This window comes from Artibeus jamaicensis, unplaced genomic scaffold (assembly GCF_021234435.1).
Source record: "Artibeus jamaicensis isolate MK-2021 breed Jamaican fruit bat unplaced genomic scaffold, CSHL_Jam_final contig_525, whole genome shotgun sequence".
NCBI lineage: Eukaryota > Metazoa > Chordata > Mammalia > Chiroptera > Phyllostomidae > Artibeus > Artibeus jamaicensis.
Genome location: NW_026521874.1, coordinates 11,412,248 through 11,431,503, shown reverse-complemented (window position 1 = coordinate 11,431,503; position 19,256 = coordinate 11,412,248). Strand labels below are relative to the sequence as shown.

Here is a 19,256-nt window from a genome sequence, read left to right as displayed (position 1 = left end):
GTTTTACCAAAACAATTATGGATCACATGTACAGACCCCGCGTGTTAGGCTTTGGGAAATGTTCCATTATTTTTTCACCACAGGCCTTGAGGTAGGCAGGCCCAGGGTAGATAGTCCCAAGTTTCAGACGAGGAAACTGAGGCCCGGGGAAGTGGGCTGACTTGTCTAGGGGGTCATGTGACGAGGTGATGGCACTGACGGAAGGCAGCGAGCCTTCTGGCTCCCAGCCCAGCGCTCTCTCTGACCCCGTTCACAGGAGTAGCCCGTGTGGTTAGTCCCCAACCCAGGCTAGTGGCTGACATCACTACTCCATGACGGCACAGAGCTGGTGTTTGAGATGAGACTCGTATGGAACTCTGCACTCCCGAAAGGGCTCTGGGTTCAAGTTCGGGCTCTGGCACAAACTTGCCATGTGACTTTGGGCAAGTGCATTCCCCTCTCTGGACCTCTGACCCCCAGTGGTGGAACAAGGAGGGGCATTCTGTGGTTCCCAGATTCTCCGAGGGTCCTCCCAGGTAGAAGGAACCCCCACCACTTCCTGGCTCCCATCCCAACAACTAAGGCCCCTTGAACTCCTCCCAACTCCATCAACAAATATTGGCATAAAATCTACTCTATGTCAGTGATTATGCAAGGTCCTGGGGACACAGCAGCGGTGACAAAGAGTCCCTTCCCTCCCAAAGCTGACAGTTTAGACAGGGAGGCAGGAAATAAACAAGTCAGCCCACAAGTTGCTCAGGGAGTTGCCAACATTAATAAATGCTGAGAAGTGAAAAGCAAAAGGACGATGCTTTGGAAAGAATAACTTCAGGTGGGGCAGTCAGGGAGGCCTTCTCTGAGGAGGTGATATTTGAGCTGAGACCTAAAGTAGGCTACTAAGCCAGCCACGCAAAGAGCAGAAGGAAGAGTGTTCTCGGCAGAGGAAACGGTGTGTGCAAAGTCCTCAAGGTGGGAAACAGTTTAGCACCTTCAAGTAACCAAGAGGCCCAAATGTCTAGAGGGGTGTGAGGCTGGACTGTGGTCAGAGAGCTTGGCAAGGGGCCAGTCCCTGAGGCTGCCTGAGCCTCCTCTGCCCCCCCTCTTTTGGCCTCCTTGCCCCATCCCCCTAGGCCTGACCCAGAGAGAGGCTCCAGGTACTGGCGGGGTCGGGGGGAGGCTGGGTGAATAACAAGGTTACACGTGCTTCTTCTTTTCCCTTTTCTCCAGGAGGAACATAAAGAGCTCTTTCTTTTCTGCTTATTAATAGCTCTGATTAAATTATCTCTGAAAAATCTACGTGGTGTGCACCAATGGGGGCTCGGCTCCCTTCAGGCTCTGGCCTAGATTACAGCAATGAGGGCAGGTAAGGCAGGCAGTCGGGGGCTGGGGAGGGAGGCTGGGGCAGGCCTGCCCCCCCCACCAGGATAAAGGCTCAGTGTCCGCCTCCCTGCCTCCCTCCCCAGCCCCAGCTCAGCCTCTGACCTACCTCCGCTCTTGGGACATTCCCAGCTCCCTCCCTTGGGACACTAGGCCCTCGCTATAGCAGTCTTCTCTAGTGAGATGCTCTTCTTTCCCTTTCCCTCCTAGTAACTTCATGCTTCACAGGGCTGCTGATCAGCCTTTTCACCCTCACTAGCCCCTCTGCTGGGTCAGGGGCCTGTTCTGGGCTTTTCCCTTCCCTGTTGCCCTAGATAGTAACTGCTAGTTGCTCTCTCTGTACCCCCATGAAACTCAGGTTCTATGAAGCCAGAGATGGTGTCTGGGTCACTGCTGACTCCCCAGGGGCCAGCATAGGGAAGGCCCTTAAGAAATGAATGAATGAATGAATGAATGAATTGAATGAATGAATGAGCAGGCCTCAGGGGGTGAGGGCATGACTGACCTTACATGCCTACACAGTTCCAGGCTCCAGGCCCCTTGAGCAGTGCCTATGTGGTGTTTAACCCCATTTCACAGATGGGGAAAACTGAGGCATAGAGCAGCTGAGGCACGTGGCTAATAACCTGAAGAATCAGGGTTCAAACCAGTCATTCTGATTATCCCCATCATCCTCTCCCTGCTCTCCCTACCTACAAGAAAACAACAACAAAAAAACTAAATGAAGGGGCATAGTCATTCATTGATTCAGAGATTAATTCAACAAACCTTTACTGCGCACTGACTGTACGCCAGGCCTGTGCTAGGATAAAACAGTTTGAGTGCAGCCCCCCCCCCCACAGAGCCCCCAGGTTGGTGGGGAAGACTGACAAATAAGTGGGCCATTATAACACAGACTGGGTGTATCTTTAAACGGGGAAGCACTCTAGCCTGGAGACTGGCAGCCAGGGAAGGCTTCCCAGAGGAGGTGGCACCCTAGCTGAAATCTGAAGGAGGAGCAAGAAGAATCAACTACCTGGAGGGAAGACATTCTGGATGGAGAGGGACGGCATGGGCCTGGAAGTTCAGGAGACACCTGAGAGGATGTACAGGTATTTCAGCAAGGCCAATGTATAGGGAGCAGACAGGGCCAGTGAGGAACCAGGTGCCCTGTGTCCCCTGCCTCCTTGGGGCCTCTTGGGCCCCTGGCCACAGCCAGTGTTCAGACGCCTGCCCACTTGGTCATTCTGTGGACCGTGGCAAATCCATCTTGACACTGTCTCTATTCACATAATGCAGTTATTATATACAACCAAGAGCAAGGGAAGGCTGGATGGAGAGTAGGAGCAGGGGAAGGGGGCAGGCATGTGGTGGGTGGCATGGGGGGGAGTGCATAGGGTGGGACATAAGTGAAGGCCCATGACTGAACATCTTCTGGGGGTGTTCACCTGCCCAGAGGGGTGTCAGAGACACCTCTAAGACACCCCTCCACCTACAAAGCCACCTTGGAACCTGCCGTTGCCTGAAATCCCACTATTAACACATCATGGTTTCACAGCCTTCAGAGGTGGTGGGGCCTGGCTGTACGCTGAAAGAACACGGGGCCTTCGGAGACGGCTGAGGCAGGGAGGGGGTGCCAGCTCCAGAGTCCTATTGGTAGGTTGGGTTATGAGCCCTGCCCTCCATTTCACAGCAGAGGAAACTGAGGTCCAGAGACAAGAAACTTGCCCTCAAGGTCACACCCAGTCAATTAGTGGCTGGCACTGTGTGCAGTAAATTAAGGTCAGGGGTGCTGGCTGGTGTTTGGGATCCGGTTCTGTCACTGCGTGACCTCGTGCAAGTCACGGGGCCTTCCTCAGCTGTAAGATGAGGGTAATAATCACACAGACTACACAGGGTGAAGGTGAAGGTGAAGGAGATGGAAATAGGTGATACAAATAGCACAGCCTGGCCCATAGGTGGTGTCGAGTCATGGCAGCCTCTAGTGGAACAAAAATCCCAAACTTTGGGAAGGCTGTGGTGTAGCCAGCAGCGTGCTTCTCTCCTTCCTGCTCTCTTCCTTCCCAGGGTTTTGTTGTTGCGGTCCCTTGCCCTGCACCTGGCTTGGGTGTGCCAGGTATTCTCCCTATCTGTCCACGCCCCAGTCTACCCAGCACGTTGCCCAGGCAACGTGCCCTGACGTCGCTGCCAGGTCAGGCGGCTGGCCCCAGAGTGGAAGCAGCTGGCCGGGGGATCACATTCCCAGGTAAATCCCCACCCCTACCCCAACTCCCAGGGGTGCTGGGTTGGGTGGGGCTGCGGGGAGAACTAAAGTATTAAGGCAGGGGCCTTAATACTTTCGGGGCCTTGCACTTGCGTGCAAGCTGCTGAGAACTGTGTGTGTGGCAGCTGCTCAGCATCCTGAAACAGGGCCAGCTCCTGCCCTAGATAAGGCAGTAGGTGGCCTACTTGGGCCCGCCCTGGAGCTCCCCCACAGGCACCTCTCCCAGGTTCTGGGCAGGGGTGGGTTGGCTCCCGGAAGTAGGCCAGGGCTGACTATAATGAGCTCATCCCACAGCGAACATTCACTAGGGTCTCCAGAGGGCTCTGCCTCTTGACGCCCACAGCTGGCATTTATTGAGCACTTACTGTGTTCCGAGTCCTTTCCATGGAATAACTCACTTTGCCCTCACTCAACCCTGTCAGGTAGGAATTATGATACACAGACAAGAAACTGAGGCACAGAGTCATGAAGATGAATGTTCAAGGCCAACAGCTGGCAAGGACAGGGCTGGAACCCCTCCCCGGTTCTGTGAGACTCCAGGGGGTCCCATGGACACAGTCTGAGGGTGGTGGGAGGGGTTCTGGCTACTTTGCATTTCCATAAGGACCCCGAGGTCTGTCCTGGAAAGCTGGCTCCCCGTCTTGCTGTGTGATAGACATATGGCAGCCAAAGGAACTGTTCTTCCCAGGACTCAGTTTTGCCAGCTGTGGAATGGGACTGCTAACTGGGCCATTAATGGACTCTCAGGCCAACCAAATGAGAACCTGTGAAGCTGCTTAGAAAGGAAAAGGCAAGATACAGTATAGTTTGATGGATTCAAAATTCGGAACCCAGGTGAAACGGGGCATCAGTTTCCCCATTTGTTAAGTAGGGGAGAATACCAGTGCCTGCCTCCCATGTATGTGGTGAGGATTCCATGAGATAAGGGCTCAGTATGGTGCCTGGTTGTACAGTTGTTGCTTCAGACATCTCCACTGTGATTCCAAAAATCCATCACCGCCAAAACACCTGCCTTGGGGCCAAGCACTCCAGATAGAGTGTCACGTCACATCTCTTAACCTCAATTTCTTCTATAAGATGGGAGTATAATAACAGTACCTGCCAAAACAGTTTCTCATCTGTGAAATGGGGGTGATAACAATACTCAACCCGCTGTGTGAAAGATTAGGTAAAGTACTTCATTACGTGTTAGCTTCTTTTATTGTTTTTATTCTTTTTAAACTTAGCTACCAAATAGGTGCTCAATGATGATACTGGTTTTTCCACCCCGGTACCCGACAAAGGGGACTGCAAGTACCAGCATGCCCTGCACCACCATTTGGGGCCCCACCGCCCGGGGCCTGCGTGCTGCATACCGGGAGATGCAGTCCTTTCGAGGCTGGCCCCGCCTTGCCCCAACTTGGGGGAGGAGGTTTGAGAGCCGCCCTGCCGGTCTTTGAATTTTGCCGCGAAAAGCGCGCGTGGCGGCCCCCTCGGCCACGCCCCCCACGGGACGCGGCGCCGCGTCACCGTGGTAACCGCCTCCCGGACGTCGATGATTGGGTCAGACCGCAGAGGGAGGGCGGGGGGCGAGACACCGCGGCAGTTGCGGGCGCTTGCTCCTGTCAGTCGGGCCGGAGCGGAGCAGCGGGCAGGACGGCAGGGCTGGAGGCTCCGCGAAGAGGCTGCGTGCCCCAGCCAGGGAAGGCGAAGAGCCGGGCCCACCACCTGCGAGGCGAGGCGTGCGGCAACCGGATCTCAAGCGAGACGAGGCGCCGGCGCGCGCCAGGCGGCGCGAGGTTGAGGTCCCGGGAGCCCCCCGCATGCCACCCCGGGCCACGGGCGCGTGAGAGCCCGTGCGCGCCGCCCGTTCTGCACCTAGCGAGCTCGCACTCCCGGTGCACCGTCCTCCGGGCCGTCCCCACGCCCTCCCTGTTGTACCCGGACAGATTATTTCTCGGCGCTGAAGCCCCCGGGGCGGTATCCGAGCCTCCGCCGCCCGCTGTCACCGCCTCGGCTGCTGCTGCTCTCCGCCTTCCCCTCCCCCCACACCCGGGGCTCGGAGCAGGAGGAGGAGGGGCCGGTGTATTCTCGCTGCCTCTCTTTGCAACCTGCGGAGGCCCGTGCGTGCCCGGCGAAGCGCCCGAACCGCTGCAGGTGCGTGCAATTCTAAACGAGAAAACCCTCCCACCCCTGGGCGAATCCCAGGGCTGCAAGCCTCGGGCGGGCGCTCGAGCGACAGGAAGCAACAAAGACAGGCTGCAGCTGGGGCCGGCGAGAGGGGCCGCGGCTGCCGGGCTCCCGGCGCGGGCGGAGAGGGCGCCCCGGGGAGCGGTGAGGGCTGAGCTGCAGCCCTGAGCTGGACCCAGAGGGGAGGCGCAGCGCCGCCCGCGGGACGCGGTGAGCACAAGCCCGGAGAGGATGCGCCGCTTGAGCGCCGGCGCGGCGCAGGTTCTGGGCGGGCGCGACCCCTGCTAAGCGGAGACCTTCCAACCCCGACTTCGGACGGCGCGGGACGGCGCCTGCATTGGCCTCTCCGACAGCATCCCTTTCTATCCGGAGAGAGATATCGGCCCCCAAGAGGGGCCCTGTCAGGCAGCCTCTGTCACTTCTGCATGGCTGCAACCCTGCCAGCGGAGAGTCGCCGCTGAGACCTGGTTGATCCGGTGAGTTCCTCGGGGCAGGGTTGCCAGTTGGAGCTGGGGACACCCCCTGGCGTCGGGGCAGCCCGGACTGTTGGGGATTTTGAAACATAGGTGCTTCTTGACCCCCCCCCTTTCCTTCCCACACACAACTTGCCTGGACTCGCCAGCCGGCCGGACTGGAGGTCAGGGACTGTTGTGTGTACTCTGCTGGGCCCTGGGCCGCGTATATGTCACCCCATCCCTAAAGCCAGCAGACAAAAGTAGCAGCGGTAGCGGCTCTGTCTTCGGAAAATTCCCCGGGAATTCCTGCTCCTTGTAGTGTTTGAGAAGGGGGGCACCCAGCATGGGATAGCGTGGGGTTCTCCCAAGGAGCCTCTGAGGTGTTCAGGGCACACTGGTTCAGAGGGGTACGTGGAGACCCGGTGACATGCAGGTGGCCGCTTTGGAGGATTGTTTCCCTGAGGCTAGAATGCAGCAGGGTCTCCCCTTACAACCTATGTTCCTAGAAAAAACTGGCAGGTATGGCAGGTGCCCGAGGCAGCCGTGGCGTGACATCACTACCAGGCCTCTGATGTCACTGGGGTTGCAGTGGAGACACAACTTGTCTTAATCCAAAGAGAGTGTGAGGGCCACTGCACCCAAGGGTGGGGCTGGATGCCTCTGGGTAGTGGAGGGGTGAAGGCAGACACCCCACCCCAAATGCAGTCCCCTGACCTAAATCCCCAGTGCCCTGATGAGGTGGGGGAGGGAGGCAGCCCAGCTGTCTCTCATGCTCCTCCCCTCAAGGACAGGTGTTCGGCTTTGGTCATATAGCCTGGGGGCTTAGGACTCCCCAACAGCAACTTTCTGCTTTCAAAAGGGGTGCAAGCAGAGACCACCTGCTGAAACACACCCCCAGCAGGCTGAAGTTCCCTGGGTCCCCAGAGAGCTGTGGATCCCCTGCCTTAGGAGGGGCTGCTTCTGGTCAGGAAAACTTGGGTGCCTCACCCCCAGCCAGGGAAAGTAAAAGGCGCTGCTGCCTTCTGCCCCCCAAGTCCAGAGGGCGCCCTGCTGTTCACTGCCAAGATGAGGGGCCGTGGCCAAGCCCAAACTCCCGACTGCCCCACTCCTTTTGGTGTTTAAGATGATTTTGACAAGCTCCATGTGGTGTTCATTAAGTGAATGGAGGGCAGATCAGGCCCCTCAGTGCCAAGGTCTGAATAAAGCGTGTCTCTGCCAAGGAGCCAGTTTTCTTTATTTTTTTAAAGATTTTATTTACTTATTTTTAGAGAGAGGGGAAGGTGGGGAGAAAGAGAGGGAGAGAACTATCAATGCCCCCCACTGGGGACCCGGCAGGCAACCCAGACATATGTCCTGACCCGGAATGGGACCGGCTTGTAGGACGACACCAAACCCACTGAGCCACGCCAGTCAGGGCGAGGGGCCGGCACTGCCCCTGCCCCTCGTGAAGGCCCGGAGGGCCCTCAGGCAGCGTCCTGCTGCTGCCTCTTCGATGCCTCTTTTAACTTCCTTCCAGCAACTGTTGCCAGTGTCGGAGGTGCTGAGGTCACCTTTCTAGGAAAAGGTTAGAGAAGTGTGTCACTGCTTCAGTGGCTCGGGGTGGGGTGAGAGCAGGGGGTGGGGGTGTATGTGAGGTCATTATGAGAGGCCTGGCCCTGTCTCTATGCAGGAAGCATTTTTGTCTGTTCTACTCGGCTCTCTAGCTAGATGAACAGGTCAATAAATATCAGTGGTGCTGCTTTTGGGGGCTTTGCGGAGAGATGATATTTCTAGCTGAAACGGTGTCGTTAAACACACAGGCTTCCAAGGACAGAGGAGCAATAGCAGATGGGGAGAGAAGTGGGAGAGGTGGGCAGAAAGGCTGTTTGCGCTGCCTCTCGAAGCTTCCCAGTTTAGAAACACACTTCGAGTGCGCCGGAGATGCACACACACAGGCAGTTGGAGGTCCTCCACGGAGTATTTACACTTCCGAAGCCAAGGCGGAGGGAAAGGCTGTCAGAATTGGGCGATTCCTTCTGTTCCCTTCCCTGGGCTTGGCAACAGCACCAGGTGACGCACAGGAGGGAGCGCCAGCTTATCCAGCGTGCCAGCATTTCATAGGATCTCAGTTACTCTTTGCCGTGACTCACGTGCTGTGGCCCATTACACAGGTGAGGAAACCGAGGCTAAAACAGAGGAAGTGATGAGATGCAGGTGCTCAGCCAGGAAACTGCAGAGGTTAGGCTTTCAACTGTGCTAGCTTCAGAGCAGAGCTCCCAGGTCTTCCCACCCTCATCTGTGCGGGGGGGGGGGGGGGGGGGCACTGCCACCGCCCCTCATTGGACATAGTCCCTTCAAGAGTCAGGGGCCATTTGGCTATAGAGGAAATCTGGCCTCACCAGGATGTCTTGCCACACGGAAACCCAGGCTGGGATCCGGCTTCCCATTACCTACAGGACAGATGGAGCAGAGTAAGCACTTCTGCTTTGGCCTTGTGGGCAGCCTGCTTCCCCCCCCCCCCCCCCCGCACCTCTTCCTCCAGCACTGGGAGAAGGAAGGGATCACATGAAACCCGCCTGCCAGGAAGGGGCGCGAGAGCCGGCCTTAGGCTCCTTGTCGCCCGCCCCTGTGGGCTTACCCGGGGTGGGGTGTGAGGCTGCCCCAGCCATCCCAGGGTCCCTCTCGGAGGCACCCCATTGGTGGGAAAGTCAGGAATATAGATGGGGCAAGGGCATCTTTGCTAACCCAGCCTGGTGGTGAGGCTGAGCCCTGAAGGAGGAGTGCCCTTTGACTCTCAGAAAGGGCAAACAGGGATCGACCAGGCAGGGAGGTGAAAGAGTTCTGGGCAGCGGGAGTGGCCACAGAGGGGCCCTGTGATTGCTGAGGTGTGCTGAACGCGGGGCCGCGGGGCCCTGGAGTGTCCTGGAGGCCTAGGTAGATGGGGGAGGTGTAAGCAGGGGAGGGTCTCCCTTGTCAGAGATGGTGACCCTGGACACCCTTCCAGTCAGGGTGGGGAGAGCCTTCTCAGCTCCCTGGGCAGTCAGTCCTCTTGCGTCAAGGTTAGCTGTCCACTCCCCACCTTCAGTAATCCTTATCACTTACCTAATTCCATGTAAGCTCACCTATCCCATCCCTTCTGAGTCCCACGGTTGCTCTGCACCTGGGCTGGGTGACTTAAAGTCCCAATGGTAAAGAGCCCAGCTATGGAGCGGGTCCGTCCCCTGCTGGCTGTGTGACCTTGAGTGGCTAGCTTTGCCCATCTGAGCCTCAGTTTCCAAATCTGTGAGAAGGAGCTGATAATAGCACCCTCTTCCCAGGGCGTGGTAAGGATTCAGTGAGGGCTTAGCACAGGGGGTAGCATACAGTAAGCACACCATAAATGCACATTCTCCTGGCCATTGTCAGCTTCAACCTCAGAATGGAGCCTTGAAAGGCTTTCCCAGTCCCTCTTGGACCCAAAGATCAAAGACCCCAGGGCAGGTCTAGGCCTCCCACCCTTCCAGTTGCCTCTACTGGGTCTCCCACCTACCTACACTGGGTACCCCATATATGTGGCTTCCATCTGAGCTCCTGGGATGGGTGCTGGGGCCTGGCCAGGGGGCCCTTCCCCAGCCCCCCTCCTGCCCTCTCCGCCTCTCAATCCCTCACAAACCGGAGGAAGCAAGCGGAGCAGCTCATATTCATGAACCGTAATTCAATCAGGCGGCGATTCCTCTGGGCGTGGGGCGGGGGTGAGAACGAAGGGGCGCGCACAAAAGGGCCGCTTTATTACCTCCCGCGGGCCAGGAATTGCGGCTCTCCCCCGGCAGCGGCCGGAGCCTCCTTTATTGTGTTAACCCATTTGCGTGTCGAGAGCTATTGTGCGCTTTCTCTGCTAGTGCTGAGCAGGCTGCGGGAGGAGGGCTTGGCGCTGGCCGGTCACCTCCGCGGGCGCCGCCCACCGCCCTGATTGGTTGCTAAGTGATTTGCATCCAAGGTAATCACTTTTATCTCAGAAGGATGTCGACTATAATTATAAGCTACTGACATCTTTTGAAATCTGCCTAATGACTATTTTAGTCTGCACCGGGTGGGGAGGGGAGAATTCTGGAGGCTAGGGGAATTGGGGGAGGGAGAAGGCTGGAAGGTGGTTGAATTCCTTCCACCGGGACCTTTGATTCGTTAGTTGAGAAATATCTGAGTGCCTCCTGCGTACCTCGAACAAAAGATGGTGCGGAGACGGGGGTGTTGCCTTCCTGTGGGCGGAGTTGGTACCATTTCAGAGATGGGGAAAGAGAGGCGGTGGGGAATGAGCCCCCTGCCCAGCATCGCACGCCCAGTAAGTGGCTGGAAGCTGAGTCTACCCTCCAAAGTCCTGCGACGGCACTGGAGTGGGGTATAGACAGAAATAACGGAATCATTCCTGGGTCGGGGTCACCTGGCTGGTAACCTCCCTGGGCTTATGTCATGACCCCAAGAAATGCAGGTGCTGCGTCATTTTGTCAGGGAGGAAATGGGGCACAGAGAAATTATGTTGCTACCCAAAGTCACACAGCCACAGAGTGGCAGAAGTATGAGGTCTGTTGGTGGCCAGAAGTGGGATTCCAGCCCCACCCCCACCCCCAGCTGCATGTCTCTATTTGGTAAACACCTGGCATCAGCCTGGGCCAGGCACCCCGCTGGCCACTCTCTGGGTGGCACTGCTCTAAGAAATCAGACGGCCCACAGTTCCATGGGGAGTAAAATGATTTGCAACTCACCTGATTTCTGGACAGAGCTGGCGCAGGGCTAGAGGAGAGACATCGAGGTGGGGAAACTACAGCTGGTCATGGAGGGCTTCCTGGCAGGGGGCTCTTGCTCTGGGCCCTGAAGCCTGGGTAGATCTGCCCAGTATGCAATGAATGGGGATGTGACGGGCAGAGGGAGCTTGAGAACCAAGGGGCATGACCAGCAAGAGCAGGGGAAGCTTATAAGGGGGTAGAGGTAAAAGGGGGATAAATGAGGAGGGTGTGTGGGGGCTGGAGTGTCACTGGGGAGGAACCCCAGCTTGTGTACTCTCGCTGGCTGTGTGTCTTCCAACAAGTCACTTTACCTTCCTGGGCCCCATTTTTCTCATCTGTTCAAGGGAGTCATAGCGGTTTCCTCACAGGCTTGTGGGTGAAACAAACCTGAGTGTGTGGAGCGCTAGGGTGAGCTTGGCTGAGCCCTGTAGAACTGGGTGGGCAGGGCTCTGGCCCCAGCCAGCCATCCTGGCCCCAGAGCAGCTGTTTGGGGCCCTGGGAGCCCCCACCATTGTGCAGAGGGCACAGGGGACAAAGGCCGGAGAGGTCGGGGGTAAGGCCGAGGCTGGCGGTGCACAGGCGCCTGGGGATGGGGACGTAATGACAAGAAACTTAATGGCCCGGAGTCTGTGGGGAAGGGGCCTCCTTTGGAGGAGGAGGGGGGCGGTGCAGCCACCAGCTGTCTGCTCCGCAGATCCGCTGCCCCACCGGGTCCAGGTCTGAGCTTGGAGAGGCCGAGGTGCAGGGTCTCCCAGCCAAATTCAGTCCTCATTTTGGCCTGATTTTGGGGCTTGGCCCTGCCCCTCGCATCTGAATAATCCCAGCCTCGTCATCTGTCAGATGAGCCAGGGATCCACTGTGGAGGGCAGCTGCGAGGCTTGGCAGTAACCGATAGCAAGTGGGCAGTAAACAGGAACTGCTATTTTCGCTCTTTATTCATCCGATCACTCAAAGAGATTCAGTGCTCCCCGCCAGGCTCCCTGCCAGGGGCCAGGGATGCGAAGATGAACAAGGCCAGTTGCCTTGAAAGGTGGCAAGGCCCCCCAACAAACACATCGCAGGGCAGTGGGTTGGTTGCCACAATGCAGGAATTCACAGTCTGCGGGCGCCGTGCCAGGACCTGGGGGACAGCAGTGAACGAGCCAGACTGGGGGCCCCGGTCTCTCAGAGCAGGCTAGGAAAGCAGAGGTCGGAATTATTGCCTCCAGCTGATAGCCAGGGATGGCTCCCTGGGGGCAGGGGCTCCTGTCTACACACCTTAGCCTGTTACGGGAATCACAGGACACTGCTGGCATCTGCTGTGTGCCAAGCTGAGCTTCTGGCTTTGGCATTTTGTCCTCTCACTCAATCCTTACATGGTTCTGGGCTGTAAATGAAGAAACTGAGGCTCGGTGAAGTGAGGCAAGAGCCTGGGGCCCTGTGGCAGGCCAACACAGTGCCCTTCCTTATCCACACAAGCTTTTCCCCATTCCCTGTCTTCCCAGGGCACGGGGCTGGGTGAGGCTGTCACGTGAGAATCCTTGGGCCATAGCTGAGAGGATCCGGTTCTAGGCCAGCTGTTGCCTTAATAAGCTACACGACCTTGAGCAGGTCACCCCCCAACGCCAGCTGGGCCTCAGCTGCGTCCTCTGGAAAATGTCAAGGATGGCAAATCTATTGCAGGCCTGTCTTGCTTTACGCTGCTGTGCCCTTGGCAGACATTGCCAATCAATTGCTGCCCTCTTTCCCCTGCCGAGTTCTTCCCCTGACCTTGGGTTCTTTCCAGGGCTTTGGGCAGGCAGCACGAAGCAATCAGCAGGGTTCTTTCCAGGGCTCTGGGCAGGCAGCACCAATCTGTGAGCTGAAGCCTGCTCACCTGCCTGGCCCTGAAGAGCTCAGGAGTCCCTCTGGCCCTGCTCCATGTGGTTCAGAGGATCAGGGTACCAGAGTGAGGGAGACTGGCGTATCTTCTCCAAGGAGATGGGTCGTTCTTCAGCCACAAGAGCTGTGCAGGTGTGAGGGTCTGCTACCTTCCTTTATCTCCCAGAGGGACCTGTGACCCACCCCTGCAGCCCAGCCCATACTCAGCATGATTGCTCTGGGCAGATTCCGGATGCTTTCAGTCTGGATGATAATGGCAGCACTTATCGAGCTCTTCCTGAGAGCTGGGACCTTCGTGGCCGCCCTCTCATTCATCATTCTGCACACTACCTGCAGCATGCCTCTCAGCTCCCCGAGGTGGAATTCTTAGCCCATTTTCAAGATGAAGAAAATGAGGCTCGGAGTGATAAAGAGTAAGGTCATGCACGTGCTGAGTGGCTGGCTGAGTGACAGTCGCACCCAGGTCTCGAAGCTCGCGGCCTGGAGCACGGCTGGTCAGAGTGCGAAGGAGGTTTCATTCAAGAATGGTTGGCTTCTGACAGGCGGAGGTGGACCTTCCAGGTGGAGGGAACAGCATGAGAAGCAGCTTGGAGGCAGATAGATTAGTGTTTAGGTTGAGGGACTAGTGTGTAGCTGGATGTACGGTCTCCGTAGAGGGAGCCAGGGCTGGTCTTGGCACTTGGACTTCGCCTCCTGCGGCAGGGAACTGTGGCAGCTCTTCGAGTAGGTGAACAGCCCAGTGGTGCATTTATTCAATGTCTCCATGAACCTAGGGTGAGGTCAGCTGGTGCTCGGGACTACCTCTGGTCTCCCGGAAGCTTTAGCCTAGAACAGTGCCTGGTGCCCAGTAGGTAGGCATCCGAGAAACGTTTGTTGAAAAAATAAATGAATGCCTGCTGGACTGAAATGTTCCCGACCTCCTGTGGGTCCAGCCACAAGCAGGAGAGGCCAGAGTTCCCTCTTTCTAGGAGAAGCTGAACTTCGGGTCAGGGGGTTGGAGCTTGGGCGGGTCCCTGGGGCAAGGGTTTCCCTCCCAGCACTGTGGTCCCTGCCCCCTGTCCCCATGGCCCATCCTAGACTTTCTAAGGGATGTCCCCGCCTTCCTGCCATTCCTGGCTGGCAGCCTCAACCCAGCGCTTGGGAGAATAAAAGATGAAGGTTCATGACCATTTTTTAACTCAATAAAGGGAGAGACAAGCTGCAGGCTGCAGGCCGGAGATATAATTAGTTCGCAGCAGTGGCGCTTTCTTGATTTAGCTTCTGAGAGAACAAGACAAGGATGTTATACCCAATTAGCAGTAACATCCAGTCGGAGCCTCAATAGGTGAGATAACAAGCTATTTTTATGACTTTTCTTTCCCAGCTTGGAGGGGGCGAGGGGGGTATCAGGGCCTTCTTTCTTTTCATCAGGGAACAATTATTAGCAATCTCAGGATTTCCCAAAGGCAACTGATGCCTTCGCAAACCCAAACAAGCAAGTATCCTGGGGCGGCAGGCTGGCCTTTTGAGTCCAGAACTTAGTGGAAGGGGTGCAGACCCCTCCGCCCCATTTCGGAAGCTGTCCCGGCAAGGCTCCGGCAGACAGAGAGCCCTGGCGATGTGCTCTGTGCCCGCCTTGACTTCCCTCCCTGCTTCCAGCAGGCAGAGGGGCCAGACCCCCCAGGGAAGAGGAAGGAGCCAGTTCTGGCCCATGGCAGCTCTTCCTGGCACCACCCTGGGTCTCTTCTGCCAACTGGGACAGAGATTCTGGTTGCTCAGCCTTGAACCTGCCTTTGCACTCTGCCTGCTGGACCCCCATTATGGCTGGAACTGCCCAGCCAGACCCCACTCCCTGGGTCGCACACCCAGTCTCTGGCAGGGTCCAGGTAGTGACTAGGTCCTCTCTGTCCACCCTCATCACCCTCTGTGCCAGGGCATCCGGCTCCGGCCAAGTCTCTGCTGGACAGAGAAGCCCTGCCAAGCCCCACCCTGGCTGCCTGGCCACACTCCGGCGCCTGGCGAGGACTAGGGGATGCCCAGAGAGGTGGCTGGCTTGGCTGTCGTGATACCCCATCAGCCAGGCCCCACGCCAGGAGCAGGTTCCTGGGCCTCTGCCCGTCCTGGAGCCTCCGGCCCCACCCTGCCCCGAGTCCCGTCTCCCTGTCAGTGTGGAGCCCCACGCTCGTGGCTCAGACAACTGACAAACTCAGCCGTGCAAAGTGGGAGTTTAATTGCAAACAGTTTTTATGGATCATGGGCCCATCTGTGCCACCATATGCAAAAGGAAAAAAAAAACCCATTTAAAAAAATATCTCCCTGCCCCACCCCCCAAACTGACTCCAAAAGAAACAGTTGCCAAGGTTTCTCTGGCTGTTGCCAGACAGAGCTGGGACTTGTCCTGGGAGGCGTCCTGTGGGGTGGGCCTGGCAGTCAGGGGACCAGGTGGGGCAGGGCTGAGAGGTCCCCCGTGGAGCCCACCTGCTGAGAGGGGGCGATGGCCTCAGCCAACTGCCGGCAGTTCCCGGGCCCACCGGGCTCTCTGGGCCCCGGGCCTTGGCCCAGGCCGTGCAGCTGTGCCAGTGCTCGCTGTCCTTTCTCAGCCACCTCGCTGCTGCTGTTTGCCTGGCCTCCAGAGCAGCGCTCGGCATGGAGTGGGCATCACGCAGTGTTGATGACGATGTGAGAATAGGTGTGTTGGGGCCCACAGACGAGCCACCTCCTCTCCCATTTCTAGCCCCAAAAATGGACCCCAGGAGGGGTTTGAGATATTCAGTGACTGCCTCGATTTGCCTACCTGCTTCCAAGAGGTATCAGGAGAGGCTGGGCCAGTTCCCCTCGGGGCAGCCCAGGTTCACAGACTCGCTATTCCCAGTGGTCCCTTCTGCCGTGGTGCCCAGCTCCAGAGATGAGCCCCACCCAAGGGCCAGGCCTCCTCAGCAAGGGCTTCCACCTGGGCTCCGAGTGGGCTGGTCGTCGGGATTCTGAAAGGCCTCCCCCCTGCGGTGGCCTGTCAGGGTTCAATCGCCACACCACCTTACCCCAGTGACTTCAGGGCCATTATTTCTTCCCTTCAGTGCCTTAGTTTCTTCCTCCGTGAAATGGGGATAAGTTGATGGGACACTGTGTGTGAAGGTCTGTCGTTTCTCTTTCCCTTGGGAGGGTCTTTGCTTTGTTCACTGGTGTCTTCCCAACATCCTGATCAGGACACGTGATGTGCTGTGATGTCAGTGAGTGAGTGAGTGAGTGAACACACGCACCCATGAGCGAGGTGTTTGAAGGACTCCAGGGAGGGAATGAGACGTAGGCTTTTGGCTTGCCAGAAATTCAGGGTTTTTATACCCTTTTTATTGAAGTCTAGAAACCACTGGGCCACCTGTCGGGCTTGTGAACTGTGTTCTCTTGATGAGGGAAACTGAGGCTCAGAAAGGTCAAGAGACTCTCCCAAGGTCACCAATCTGGAAAGAGGCTGGAACTGGGACTGGAACCCGGATCCTGTGGCTCCAGCTGGCCAAGTCCCGGAAAGGTTAGGCCCAGAGTAGGGAAGGGACTTGGCCAAGTTCACACAGCAAGGGAATAGCAGCCAGCATTTGTGGGGTACTTCGTACCCCCATTATAAGATGAGGAAACAGGCCCTTCAGCCTCAGAGGCAGGCCAACCAAGTCTGCTGCTCTTCTGTCCTTCCCTCTCTCCCTCTTCCCTAAGTCCGTGCCTGGGATCACTGAGCCCACAGGTTTCCCCATCAGCTTCACAAGCCAGCAGCTCCGTGTGTGCCAGCAGCCAGGCCCCATGCTGGAGGTCCCTGGGCCCAAGACCCCAAGGCCTGGTACTCGGTGTGGCCTTCCCGCAACAGGTAGCAGGGGGAAGCGGGACCCCAGCGACCCAGGCAGGCACAGGCTGGCCAGGCCCCTGGCAGGAGCCCAGGCCAGGCACCAGGCAGCCCGTTCCCCTCCCGGCAGTGATCACCAGCTCCCGTTGTAATCATTAAAACTATTAGAAGGAAACGTTCGCTTGAAGCAAATGTCAGGCGTCGAGCTGTGCTTTGTAAACGCTCACAATTAATGCCAATCAGGCCCGGAAAAAAGCCGGCCTGGAATCCTGTCTGTTTCGTCTCGTTTGTCAGCTGGTGCCGCTTCATGTTGCACATTTTCATACAATTGCTATAAACATAAAAGGGAAACTCCACAGTGTTCCCGGGCGCCCGGATGGTGCGCGCCGACTTAATTACTTGGTGTTCTGCTGTTCACTTGGCCGCCCAGAGCGGGTGGGAGGGAGAGAGGCAGCCTGTGTGTGGCAGGGCACGGTTCTCCCCGGGGTCAGCCGGTGCGGGGGGGGGGAGGGGGGTCTGGCTCCAGGCCGGGGTCCCCTGCCTCACCCCCCTGCTAGCCCACGGAGCTAAGGGTGTCTGAAACGAGAATGAAATGCTAAAATGTTAAAATCCTCAAGGAGGCAGAGGGGACCAGAGCCCTTTACACTTGACTTCCAATGCCTAGTCTGTTTCCCAGAATGATCCCACCTCCTGCAGAGCAGACACGGCACCCCTTGCCCACTGGGCCTCGGTTTTGCCATCTGTGAGTTGGGAGTAAGAGCCCAGGTGTCAGGGTGTAAGCTGGCTGGGGCCAGGCTCTGGGCTAAGGGTGTCAGCAGCAGGCTTTTTCTCATTTGACTGTTGCACAGGCTCTTTGAGGATCAACAGGGAAGGTGGGGCCCGGAGTCCCACTTCTGGGAGCGGTAGAGCTGGGATTTGGGCCTGGGTGGCAGGGCTGCCGAGGCCATAACCATGGTGCTACCCTGCCGTGCCCTCCCTCCCAGGCAGGGTAGCCGTAGGGTTGAAAGTGGACGAGGGAGCTAAAAGTCGCAGCTCACAGTAGGTGCTTCATGAACAGGTCAGCTGACAGGCCAGGGGCACTAGGGGACTCAGGCTCTGGCCTGAGGGTCAGCACCAACACACAGGGATCTCGTTGGGTGGAGGGTGGAGGGGTTTACAGGGGGTGCCACTCCCCCTCCCTCCCCAGGAAAGGGCTAAGGGGGGGAGATGCTGAGAGCATGCCTGGCCAAATGCTAGGACACTCCTGCCCACCACCCTTCCCCGCCGGTGCCTCTAATCTGGCTTTGAGGTTCTGGGTACTGGCTGCACGCCAGGCCCCACACCACCTAACTGAGCCTTCAACATCCCAGAAAGCCAGGGGCATTGCTATCATTGTTTCCATTGTACAGATGAGAAAACCGAGGTCCAAACTGACCTCAGGTTACACAGCTGGGGTCAGGGGGAAGCTGGAGTCAGATTCATGTCCAGGTTCATCCACTCCAAGATCTTTTTATGGCTTTCTGGCCCCCATCGTGGCCTGGAAGTGGCCTTGCCCGCTCACTGTGAACCCTCCTCCCCAAGGCCCCTTTGAGCTCTCTGGCTCTCTGTGGATGGGTGTTCTGGAGGCCAGGCCGGCTCTGCAGGGACACATCAGCCTTTGTGTAGGCTCGGGCCAGGCGGGGCAGCCACACAGGCCAGGGATAAATACTTGGAGCCAGGAATAGAGGCCCCTTTGTGCGGCGCTCACTGGGGGAGGGGGTGCTGCCAGCTGCTACCCTGTGTGACTGGGGAGGTCTGAGCCCTCCACAGAGGTCTGCTGCCACCCCCAGGGGACTGGCCGGGAGCCTGTCATCTCCCCTGTGGCCTCCTTCCACCATTATTTGCCTTCCTCTCATTTCCTGGGGGCTTCTGGCTCCTACAGAGCCACTGGAAGCCTTTCACTGGGTTTGCTGTGGGCCTACTATGTGCCACCACTGGGCCAGACACTCCACCACCCTGCAGGTAAAGGGCAGTAGTCCCATGAGATACATGAAGACACTGAGGCTCAGAGAGGACAAGTGACTTGCCTTGCTCCCACAGTTGGCCATGGGGTCAGGATCTGTGCCCTGCTGGTCTGGGGGGTCCCAGGACCCAGGGCTGCAACTCGAGGTGCCTACCTCATTGCCTGGATGGTCTCAAGAGGGCTGCTGGCTGTGTGTGTCCCCCGGATGGACACCACATGTCCATTCCATCCCTCTCTCCTGCTCAGGCTCTGGACTAGTGGCCGCCGTGGCTTTAGCGGGGACCCTGCCCAAGAAACCCTCTTTGAACCTCAGTTCCTTGGCTTAAAAGTGGGAATGAAACAGAACCCAGCATGGGGGATGCGCTGGGGGCACAGGTAAAGCACGAGCTCCATTCTGCTCCGCACGCTCAGGCTGCACACACATGGGTTGCGTTTCCAGCGTCCCTACTGTGTCCTGGGAGAGGTGAGAGGACAAGCTGAGGCATTGGACAGGTGGCAGGGATGTGAGGGTGACTCTCAGGAGCATAAGCACCTGGCAAGGGTTGTCTCACTGGTCCCTGCCACGGCCCCGTCGTACAGGTCAGCAGACCGAAGCTCAGGTATCTGAAGGGACTGGTCAAGGGCCCCAGGGCCCCAAGGAGCCAGGAAC

General features: G+C 57.7%; 1 protein-coding gene across 1 annotated transcript in view; it reads left to right on the top strand.

Annotated features, from left to right (window-relative positions):
* The first annotated feature begins 6,163 nt into the window (after positions 1-6,163).
* FAM222A (family with sequence similarity 222 member A) overlaps positions 6,164-19,256 on the top strand; it is a 48,423-nt gene continuing 35,330 nt past the window's right edge. The window contains exon 1 of the mRNA XM_037156252.2: positions 6,164-6,243. The gene's annotated coding sequence lies outside the window, so the exon portion shown is untranslated. The remainder of the gene's footprint in view (positions 6,244-19,256) is intronic.